This window comes from Solanum lycopersicum, chromosome 5, assembly GCF_036512215.1.
Source record: "Solanum lycopersicum chromosome 5, SLM_r2.1".
NCBI classification, from domain to species: Eukaryota; Viridiplantae; Streptophyta; class Magnoliopsida; order Solanales; family Solanaceae; genus Solanum; species Solanum lycopersicum.
Genome location: NC_090804.1, coordinates 12,825,917 through 12,838,819, shown reverse-complemented (window position 1 = coordinate 12,838,819; position 12,903 = coordinate 12,825,917).

The window sequence follows — 12,903 nt, the reverse complement described above, 5'->3', positions numbered from 1 at the left end:
TGACTCTCCTTCACTGCCTAGAGGTCGTGGGTTCGATTCCCACGCCTCACAATTCTTTTCTTTCATTTTCTTTACTCTCCTTCACTGCCTAGAGGTCGTGATTTTGATTCCCACACATCACATTTTATTTGTTTTTCTTTTACTCTTCCTTAAATCTAATTGAGAGGTGGTAGGTTCGAATCCCACTCCTCTCGTTTCTTATTTTTTCTTTTAAGTTTTATTTTCCAGCCAATACCATGGTTCGAATTCACTTCACAAAATTTCTTTTTAGTTCTTATTATCATGATTTTTTACATGGTGAGGTCACATGTTTAATCCTCCATGACCTCACTTGTTTTAATTCATTTTTTTCAACATTTTGAACCCTCTTTGCTGACCGAAATTCATCAATAGAAGCTAGAAATTTTCTTTTAATTTTTCAGCATCCTTTCATCAAGTTACACCTTAGTTCTTAGAGGAATTTCTTAGTGCATTTAGAACATTTTAGTGCGTCTTTATGTATTCGTTTAGCCAAGACATTATGAACATCACATTTACATCAACATGTGTACATGAAATATGAAGAACTATCATGCCATTTCAAGTGCTAAACCATGAACAATAGCCACGACAACACACACATACACACGTAGTTACATTTTCAGAAACATCAACATAAGTCACATAATTCCAAACATACATATAAACACGTAACCATCATGAAAACACGTTTCATCCCCAGTTTTCTACCATAAAACACAACCAACCTATGATTCAATGGGAGCTAGTGACAGGGACATGCAATGGGGAACAATCCTAGTTTTCGGAATGAATATTCTGAACCTTAAGGGGTCTCTTGGGAAAAGGACCAAGAGAGAATAGAAAGCATACCTTTTTTACGTTAAACTCTTGACTTGATGCCCAAAAACTTCAACCAAGAACATGTCTAAGACTTAAACTCTTGACTTGATGCCCAAAAACATCACCCAAAAACATGTCTAAGCCTCCTCAATAACAACTTCACGCGAATGACAACCTCCCTTAGCTTAATGTGCGATTAACGTTTGTTTTCTTGTGATTTCATGTGAGTTATTCAACTGTGAAAAACTTGGTTTATTTTTCTGATTTTGTATCTTATTTTAGCAGAGATAATACGTGCGAAAGAATAAGAGAGATTGAGCGTGAGGGTGGAGAGATAAACGTGAGAGAGTGGGAGTTGTAGGAGGCTTAGAAGTCTACTTTTTGGACTTAGTCAATAAGTTTTTTTAATCAATTAAAATCTGATTTTGATTTAATCTTAAATCAGATAATGAATAATAATTATTAATTAATTACATTAATTCAGTAGCTTAAATAAAAAATTACTTTAATTCATTGCTTCCACCTAAGTTCGAACCCGGGTGGAGAAAGACTTCACTTCAAGAGACCAATTTCGGACCTCTCTCCTAAAAATACCCCTCCACCTTATTAATCAAATAGTTAATTATATATTTAGGAAAATTACGATACTACCCTTATCGTGGAAAAATACCATTTTACCCCTAGACCCTCCAAACCTATGATTTTCCCATTTTAAGTTCGGTAAAGATTAATTCAAGTAAATCTTTTCGAGAGCCCTAAATGGTTGGACCCAACCTTTCCAAGCTCAACTAGCTCCCCACATTAGTTGTCTTGGCTGTAGCATGGTTTCCGAGGTCTGGTTCTATGTGCATCAATCCGTGTCAAAAGGGTCTAATCATAGGCATTCTTGACACATTAAGCATTTCTTATCTTATCCATTTTTATGGTTTTTACATTATCCCCACCTTAGGGACATTCATCCCCCAACGACACTACTCTTTACTAACAATAAGTAAGTCATCTATAGAAAGTATGTATGCATAGGTAATCCAATACTCCCCATTGGTGAAAATCTGATTAACATATTAATATGATGGTGCACATCCTTGAAATCTACTAGTAGTTTCACATTAATAGACTAAGGAGCTCTTTCCTAAAATAGTCTCATCAAAGTATACAACATGAGTAAACATATAAATCATACAAATCAGCAACAAACATGGTGACTCCAACATATTAATTTCATACTAGTGCATACACACCATACATAGTCAAATACCTGAAGAACTAATTAAGTCTACTCACCCGAAACTCTGCCTTCCCCTGCACCTCTAGACTTGAGTTTGAAGAATCGTTGCCTCCTTCGAGCCTCTTCACTTGGAACATTAGACTGAACTCTCTCCTTCCTTGTTCTTGACTTCTCCTAATCGGAAAATCCTTCACCATGTGACCCGATTCGCCACAACTGTAACAAGCGTTCGTACCCATCATACACTCTTCTCCATGTAGTTTTCCAGATTTCCTGCAAGGTGGTTTCTCCTGAGGTGTATCTACTTCATTGTTTTTCTTAACTCTGGACTCGAAATTCCTATCATAGCGACCCTTGGATGAACTTGACTCCCCTTTGTGGTAGAGTCCCTTCATAAACCTGGGTTTATCCCTGATTCAGTACTACTCTTTATTGAAAAATTCTTCTCAGCTTGCCTTGACCTGTTCCCTGCCCTAGTGTGCTTCCTCTTCCTGCTTTCTTCCACTTGCTGGACATGGACCATAAGTATGGAAAGGTCCATGCTGTCATGCAGCATAGATTCCCTTCACTCCTCCTTGAGATCATCAGCAATCAATGTCAAGAATCTACTCATCTCATCTCTATTGTTGGACACAAGAGAAGTGGCATACTTGGATAATTTCACAAACTTCAGGGAATACTCCTTGACTGTCATCAATCCCTGTTTAAGGTTGATAGACTCCTCAACGTTGGCCTCTCTCATCTCTCTGAGGAAAAATATCTCCAGGAAGGTTGTCTCCACCTAAAGATCGGCTATCCTTCCACATCTTGCACCAACTCTGTGCAATATCCTTGAGCTGATAGGATTACAGCTCAGCCTTCTTAGTATCTGTGGCCCTCATTGCCACCAAAATCTTGTGTACCTTATCCATGAATTCCTGGGGATCCTCTGATGTCTTGGGCTGTATGAAAATTGGAGGATTCATCCTTGTAAAGTCAAGATGATCACCACTATGATGATGTAGAACGGGTTCGAACCGGGTTTTTGATAGGATAGGAATTCCAATGGGATTATTGAGCCCATTTCAGTCCCCGTCAAAGGAGATATATGTGGTTTGGGTACATCCCCACATATGATGAGGTGAAAAAGAAGAAGAGCAGTGATCAGGCATTGGTCAAGTTAATCCTTCACCTATATTAATCATTTCCAGTCCGAGAGTGTTCTTAGCATAACGACCTCGGGTAAGGAATCTGTGGCCTTTTCAAAGAGATCGATGCTGTAATTGAGGATGGGTTCGAGCTGATAGTAATCCGTGATGCTGAATTTGGAAAGATACTGCAGAATTGGACCTTCACACCAATTATGATTCCCCGAACTCCTTGGTAGAAGGGCACCATTTATGCATATATAAATCAGTGGTAGTCTGGAAGAGGCCCGAGACCCATTATTTTTATTATTTGAATTTTTAAATTTTCTTCTGATGTTAAAAAAGGCAACATGGCCATTGCCATGTCCAAAGTTTGCACTATTTTTCCGATTTAATTGAGAGCCTCCTTTAATGAAAGATTTTTTAATTATTTATTTTCTATATTTTACCTTCCTAACTTTGTCTATTTATGGTTTCAGTAATATAAATTTCAAACCTGCCAATGTCATGTCATGTCACGAGTTGAACGAACAAAATGAGGTAGGTGATGACGAGGTCGAAGAATACGAAGAGGAAAATGAGGCACCAAAATATGTTGCTGAAGACTTTCTATAGTTTTAAAAGCAGCATAAGCCGAATTTAGAGAAAACTGAGACTGTAAATATGGGAGACAAAGAGTGTGTCAAAGAGATCAAAATCAGCGTTCACTTGAACGAAGCTCAAAGAAAGGGCCTGATTCATTTGCTTACTAAGTACATCTATGTGTTCGTGTGGGAAGTCAGTGACATCCTACGACTTAGTCCAATGTGGTGTCTCACAAGTTTCCGATCAAGTCGAAGTTCAGTCCAGTGAAACAGAAGGCTCAAAAGTTCCAGCCTGATTTGAGTTTAAAGATTAAAGAAGAGATCACCAAGCAGATCAAGTCTTGATTGGTGGAAGTGATTCAATACCCGACTTTGTTGGCCAATGTTGTTCAGATTGCCAAAAAAGACGGGAAGATCAGAATTTGTATCGACTACAAGGATCTCAACCGATCCAGCCCTAATGAAAATTTCCGTTGCCAAACATTCATATTTTGATCGATAACTATGCTAAGCATGAAATACAATCATTTGTGGATTGTTACGTAGGTCATTATCAGATTCTAATGGATGAAGAAGATGCAAAAAAGACAACTTTTATCACACCCTGGGGTGAGTATCATTATAGATTGATGTCTTTTGGTCTCAAGAATGTTGGTGCTACCTATATGAGGTCTATGACGACTATATTTCATGGTATGATTCATATGGAGACCGAGGTGTATGTAGACGACGTTATAACCATGTCCCGCGAGAGGTTGGACCACTTGACTTACTTAAAGAAGTTCTTTGACCGTCTGTGCCAATATAATATGAAATTAAATCCTGCCAAATGTGCTTTTGGGGTACCAACCGACAAGTTGTTAGGGTTTATAGTCAGCAGAAGGGGCATTGGGCTCGATCTTTCCAAGATTAATGAAATTCAAGAATTACCTCATCCGAAGATGAGGAAAGAAGAGATGAGTTTCTTTGGGAGGTTGAAATACATTAGTCGATTCATAGGTCAATCAACTGTGGTGTGTGAGCATATTTTCAAGCTGTTGAAGAAAGACGCTTCGACAAAGTGGACTGAAGAGTGTCAGATTGCTTTTGATGCCATAAAGAACTATTTGTTCAATCCACTAGTATTGGTTCCTCTGTGAGAAGGGAGTCCATTGTTGCTGTATTTGTCCGTCTCAGATAGTGCATTCGGATGCGTATTTGGTCAACACGACGAGACAGGAAAAAAAAGGAAAGATCTATCTATTACATAAGCAAGAAGTTTACTCCATATGAGTCTCGTTATACTTTGTTGGAGAGAACATGTTGAGCTTTGACTTGGCTCACCCAGAAGTGGAGACATTATTTGTTTTCATATACTACACACCTTATTTCCAGGATGGACCCATTAAAGTACATTTTCTAGAAGGCGATGCTGACAAAAAAGTTAGCTAAGTGGAAAATGATGTTGAGTGAATTTGATATTGTATATGTGACTTAAAAGGCGATAAAAGCACATGCCTTGGATAATCATCTTGCAGAAAATCCTGTTGATAAAGAATATGAACCGCTCAAGAGTTATTTTCATGATGAAGAGGTATTGCTTGTGGGTGAAGATATTTCTGAAACGTATCCAGGTTGGAGACTATTCTTTGATTGAGCGGCGAATCACCAAGGGAAAGGTATTGGATCGGTCTTGGTGTCAGAATTCGTTCAACGCTACCCTATGGAAGCTAAGTTCCGATTTAATTGCACGAACAACATACGAATACAAAGCTTGTATTCTTGGGTTGAAAATGACCATTGATATGAATGTCCACGAGTTTTTGGTTATTGGAGATTCAGATATATTGATTCATCAGGTTCAAGGAGAGTGGGCCGTGAAGAAACCGAAGATTATACCTTACGTGCAGTATGTACAGAAGTTGTGCAAAAGATTCCATAAGATCAAGTTTAGACATACTCCCAGAATACAGAATGAGTTAGATGATGCTCTTCTGACCATCGCTTCAATGATCAAACATCCAGATACTGACTATATTGATCCTCTATATATAGAGATGAAAGAACATCCAGTCCATTCTTCACATGTTTAAGTAGAACTGGATGGTTCGCCATTGTATTTGATATAAAGAAGTATTTGGAGTCCGAGGCCTATCCTAAAGATACTACATCCTACCAGAAGAACTTGATACGCCATACAACTCTCAATTTCTTTCTAAGTTGAGAAATCCTTCATAGGAGGACTCCAGATTTGGGTCTTCTCAGATGTGTCGATGTTGTTGAAGCTACGAAACTTACTGAACAAATACATGTTGGTGTTTGTGGCACAAAAATGAATTAACTCATTTTTGGCAAGAAAAATCCTGAGAGCCGTTTATTTCTGGATGACTATGGAGAATGATTGTTGCAAGTTCGTGCAAAAATGTCATAAATGTCAAGTGCACGATGATTTGATCCGAGTGCCACCTCACTAACTCAATGCTATGAGTTCACCTTGGCCATTTATAGCTTGGGGCATGGATGTCATCGGTTTGACGAGCAAGCCACAGATTTATCTTGGTTGCTATTGACTAATTCACCAAGTGGATGGAGGCAGCTTCTTACAAGTTGGTGACCAAGAAAGTTGTAGATGATTTTGTTTGAAACAATTTGATATGCAGGTTTGGAGTACAAGAATCCATCATTACTGATAATTGTGCAAATGTCAATAGTCACTTGATGAGAGATACTTGTGAACAATTTAAGATCACTCACCGAAATTCAACCGCTTATCGTCCTCAAATGAATGGAGTTGTAGAAGCCTCCAATAAGAACATCAAGAAGATTTGAGGAAGATGATTGACAATTACCGAGGTTGGCATGAGATGTTACCATATGCTTTGTTGGGACATCGAACGACCGTTAGAACGTCGATTGGATCTACTCCATACTTGCTAGTGTATGGGACATAAGCAGTCATACCTGCTAAAGTCGAGATACGATCTTTGAGAATCATCTAGGAAGCTGAGTTGAGTAATGCTGAGTGGGTCAGCAAGTGTATTGACCAATTGAAATTGATTGCCGATAAGAGAATGGTTGCGGTTTGTCATGGTCAACTATATTGACAGAGAATGATTTGTATGAGAGTTAGAGCCAGATTTTTTCAAATCAATAAATTAATCCTTAAGCGCATTTTTCCTAATCAGGATGAGTATAAAGGAAAGTTTTCACTAAATTGGCAAGGTCCTTATATGGTTAGCAAAGTATTATATGGAGGTGCTTTGGTCCTGTCGGAGATGGATGACACCGTATGGACGAAACCGATCAACTCAGATGCTTTCAAAAGATACTACATGTGAAGCTTCAATTTGTGTTTATGTTATTTCCTTGTAATCGTTCTATTCGCTTGTATTCGCTCTGCTTAAATTTTTATCCCTCTTGTTTGACTGCGTTCGACCTGAATTCTCAAGAGTGAGATACGTAGACGGCCTATGTCGGCCTGGGTCGGTTTTCTTTGTAATTTTTGTTATTGTTAATCCTTGAGGGGAACTACGTTTGACCTGATTCCTGCCTAAACGGGATATGTAGGCGCCACAAGGGTTCGGTCATATCTCTCGTAAGTTTTCTATTCCTCTTTACATAGAAATTAGGACAATTTTTTCTGGAAAAGAAGAGTTTTCCACAGCAAATCAAGACTAAAGATACTTCAAGATTTGAAAGTGGGATAGAATTTTTGAGAGGATCTCAAAAATTCCGTGACTCACTCAGCGACAGTTAAAGCTAAGCCGAGACATGTAACTGAGACAGAAATTTTAAGGATGACCTAAAAATTTAAACATGGTTTATCGGCACACTGGAGTTACATTGAATACATCGCGGCGAACGATCAGATAGACCTCCAAGCGTCAGGCTCAAAAAAGTTTACTAAGCCTGACGTGACATGACACTTGGCAATAACCTTTTTCTCAAACTACTATTCTTTTCAATTTTTTTAAATGTTTCCTTTGGTGTTTCATTTGTTTTGGCATAAAATATTTTGTCTTAACTATCAAGAGTCGGGGGATCAGAAAAATCTACCGGAGATAGCAGAACAGGGGGCAAACAACTGAAGAAATCGACACAGATCAGTTCGTTTTAAAACTAACGAAATTTTTGTGGATGCAGGTTTATAGTTTTGCTTTGAAATAAGCAAATTCCTCTGATCAACGAATATGGAAAAGCAAGGGGGGAGAAAGCTCTCCCGAAATTCACAATAATTATTTTATATTGCTTATATTGAAGACCTGGGAACATGAATTGTTTTATTTCATCCGACCTCCAACAACATGAAGTCTATAAGGAGTGTCCATCTAGATTCAAAGATGAATTGAATGAAAACCCCCAAAAGGATAGTTTAGGGTTTTTTCGTCAAGGACGTCATCTGCATCACATAATCAGACACGATAGTGTTGCTACCGGAGGGGTCATTTTATTGATATTGTCATTTGAGATGATACACTACCATAAAGGTCACCTAGTCCCCATCATCGATTAAGATGATATACGACCAGAGGAGTCATTTTAGCTTTATCATCAATTGAGACGATGTAATTATCCAGGAGGCAGCTAGAAGATAACTGTGTTGCTCGATTGAAGCGATATCTTCATTTGGTACCAAGGATGGCATCAAGAGAAAAACTATACATCGTGGGAAGATATTCATGCCCCACAAAAAAGTCATGCATCACGAGTTAATATTTATGCATCCCGGAAGATCATGCATCACGAGTCAATACTATGCATTACGAGTTAATATTCATGCATCTCGAGTTAATATTCATGCATCGTGGAAGATCATGCATCGCGAGTTAATGTTCAAACATCACGGGAAGATATTCATGCCCCGTAGAAAATCAAGCATCGCGGGAAGATATTCATACATTACAAAATGTCATGCATCGCGAGTTAATATTCATGCATCGCGCAAGATCATGCATCACGAGTTAATATTCATGCATCGTGAGTCAATATTCAGTCATCGCGAGAAGATATTAATGCCCCGTAGAAAATCATGCATCGCGAGTTAATATTCATGCATCGCGAAAGATCATGCATCCCGAGTCAATATTTAGTTATCGCAGGAAGATATTTATGCCCGTAGAAAATAATGCATCGTGAGTTAATATTCATGCATCACGAGTCAATATTCATGCATCGCGAGTTAATATTCAAGCATCGCAGAAAGATATTCATGACATGCAGAAAATCAAACATCGCGGGAATATATTCATGCTCCGTAGAAAATCAGGCATCGAGAGAATATGTTCATGCCCCACAGAGAATCATGCATCGCGAGTTAATATTCATGCATTGCAAAAACCATGCATCACGAGTTAATATTCATGCATTGTGGAGAAAAAATCACACATGGCCAGAGAATAAAATCGTGCATCTCAAGAGAAATATTTACCTATCAACATCAACAACATCTTAATTTGGAAAAATTAGACACTAAAAGAATCATTATAGACGACATCAAGAAAATATCAACACTGCATCCGTTTTTATTTCGGCATCAAATGAAGAGTACATTCAAGATTATATTGCAAACATAAGCTTTATTTGTTTTATTTGCTTTACATCAAAAGGATGAAGTTGACGTCAAATATTGAAGGAGAGAAATTAAGTGTCAATGCGGTAAAAGACAGTCTCGCATTTGGATTGAATTTTTTATGCTGACGAGTTTAATCTCAGTCTTTGTCGAGAGTATCTAAAAGGATGAATTCTCCAAAAAACACAGGTGCGGACGACATAGAAAAAAGATGCAGCACAATGTGGAACATTTTCTTAGCAGCGAACTGGGACATAGTCCAAAGAGGAGTGTCAAACTCTTCGGACGCGAGTAGTGGAGTTACTTCCACCTTAATCAAACCACACCCCTATCATAAGGCATCTGGGTTTTTCTTTGGTTTGTCAGTTTCAGTTCACATCCAAAAATTTCAATCTGCCGGAAGCAAGTTTTAGATCTGAGTGACAATGCATTAAGAGATTTGGAAATTATGCCTGTGTAAGTTCTTAATTATGGGTGTGAAGCGCGCCACATTCATGGCTAAGAGGTTACAAGCCTCTTTTTCATACTCGTTTAATTTTGTCACTTCTCCATAGCCAAAGATTATCTAGCATAATAGATTTCTTTTTCAACCGATCGAGTCGAACTACAATCATCCTGATTTCTGAGGTTCAAGGATATGTAGGCGAGCTCAATGTCGAAAACTCGGCTATATTCAAACATTCTCTCTTAATCTAATTTCGAGCATTCTGTTCCTTTCATAATTTAATACTAATGTGACTTTCGAAATTTTCAAAATGTGCATTAAATCGAACGTATCGAACTACAGGTGGACTAAATTCTCATATAGCCTGAGATATGAAGGAAGCCATTTCCAGGGCTCGGCCATAATTCCTAAAGTCCGTACCAAGTTTTGATGGAAAGATGAATTTGTGGTCGGTTAAAATTGGGTTAGTCAATTTCATTTTCCTTGAATTTCTTGCATCAATCCAAATAAAATGAGCGACAGTTGTTGATACACAATTTTAAGCCTCCACGATATATTATTAATTAACTAGATTCTTGACTCTAAACGATTTGAAACAATTGATTTTATAAAGTTTAAAATTACTTTTAAGTTTATCTTGTCTTTATATATATATGTATGACTTTTTAAGATAATATATATATATATATATATATATATATATATATATATATATATATATATATGTTTCGCATAATTATGTTACGACTAGTATATTTTGATTATTCGAAAATCATCTTAAAAAAGAGATTTTATTTTTGCTTGAATATTTTTCTAATTGGTCGTTATATAGTAGCTTATATTTTTGATTTTTTTTTATAATTACGTCGATTATTTTATTTCGTTAAAATTAAGAAGCTTATTTATTAAATTATATTAATTCACCCTATTTGAGTTATTTAGCCAAATTCTTTTAAACCTACTTTCGGACAAATACCTTTGGATCCCTTTCTTAAGCCATCTCAGTCAGCCCATTCAATCAATTCAATTCCTAACAAATCATCCTAGCCCAAATTTTGGCCTACCTGACTCCATTCTTTGCCCCAGCCCACCAAATAAACTCATTTTCCCTTTTTGCTCCATCCCAACCCAAAACTTTTAGCCCCGACCCATCCCGTTTCCTTTTCAGCAAATTCAGAAACGCCAATACACAGTAGCGCGTCAACAGCGCCTTCACGCCATCTTCAGGCTCGACCAAACGACACCAACATCAATTTGAAACGACCACAACAATACACGACAAGTTCACACTCGGATGCTCAAATCAGTACTATGCTGCGATTTTTTCTTGTCCTTTACTTCAACGTCTTTTTCCAGACTGCTGCAGCAGCTCTTCAGATGCCTTTCCATCCTTGAATCTTGGAGTTTCTCCACGTCGCTCGCAAGGACGAGCAAATTGATCGTGGTCGATCTAGTCTCTTTCACCTTTTGATTCTTGCTGAAATGGGGAATTTCTCAGGTGGGAAGAGGCAGTTCTCCTCGTCCTTGGGAAGATTTTGAATTTATAAGTATTGTAGAACCCTGATTTTACCCTTTTCCCACGAAAATCGAAAACCCTAATCTTCCCCCTATATATATATTCTCCTCGACTTTCTGAAAAGGAGAAGGAAAAGTTTTTGGGATTTTGATTTTTTTAGGCAGAGAGCAGGGAAAATTTATGGAAATTCCTTCATCTCGAAGTCCGAAGTTCTTTCATATTTGAGATTTTTGAGCCAAAAGAAGAAAAAGAGGGGCCGTTCTTACGAAGAGATTTTTTTTAAAAGCACCCACAGAAAGAATTACAGAGAATTGGAAAGGAAAATATCATAAAAGTATTTCGAACTTTGATTTTTTAGTGGGTTCGGATTCAAGTTGCTTCTTAGGTTTCTCGCTTAATTCGTGGTCGTGTAGTGGAAAAATTCACCCTTCTTTCTCGTCCCTGTCCCGTTCGCCGCCTGGAAAAGGCCTAAAATGGGGCGGAATATGGGAAATTTTGTCGAAAGTTTTATCATGTTGTTTGGTTAGTCTTTTCATCGATTAGTTTCCTCGTCTTTCTCTGTTCTAGTGTGATATTTGTAGATTTTTCCTGTAGTGTTTACTATTATCTGATATGGAAATGCGATTGGTTTGATACAATACGAATTTTAAAACAACGTACGTAGCATAGGCTCTCTTGGTTTACTGTTATAAATTTTTAGTTGTGATATGACTCCATTAACCTTAGTTTGTTCCTCGTGGGGTTCATTTTCATATTTCATCGTTTGAATACATTTCTACATTCCCGTTTCTGGAAACTTTGTCCTTTATTTGTTAATTTTTTGTGCAGGTTGAGTTTAGACGTCATATCTGTTGTATTAAGTCGTCCCTCCCTAATGTTAGTACTCATATAGGCTCAAGTTCTTGAATAATCTAGCAATACTTATACGGGAGATATACATTTTATTATTCTAATTGTTTAATCTTGTCCACTCTTTAAACACCTAAGTTATGGTGACGTGCAGTAAGATTTGTTCAAATCAAACTTCTACCTGCTAGCTCTTAAAATTGTTATTCTTCTCATTGGGTTTTCAAAAAATTTTATGATTGTACGGGTTCAGGTCTCAAAACTTTCTACTCGTTAATCGTTTGTGGTATAAGGTGTATTTCCTTTATGTGTCATCGTTTTTTTAGAATGTTTAGACGAAAGCATTATTTTGGTTAACATGAATGTTGAACTTTGTTAAATACCTCCACAGTTCATGATTCTCATTAGCTCCATGTGAAAGGGGTTTTCTTTCCGTTTTGAGTTAAATGTTTGTTCCTAGCGAGCTCCCCACTTGTTTAATAAAATCGGCATTATTGACTCCCGTATATTATTTTGAAGTTCGTTTGATACCGTCCTTTCATCTCGAGTTTGTCTTGATTTATTGTTTTAGCATTTTCGTTTGACTATCGCCCTATCCATGTAAACCCCTCCCTTTAATTTTATTTTGTTTAAGATGTTGTTTGCTCCTTGTTACATTTGTCCCTGAATTTATTTCGAACTTTGTTATTGTTCTTTTAGAGTCGTCGATTTGAGAACTTAGTTTAGAAGCGTACGGGTTGGTTGTATGTGTCTCAAAATTGTTTTCCTT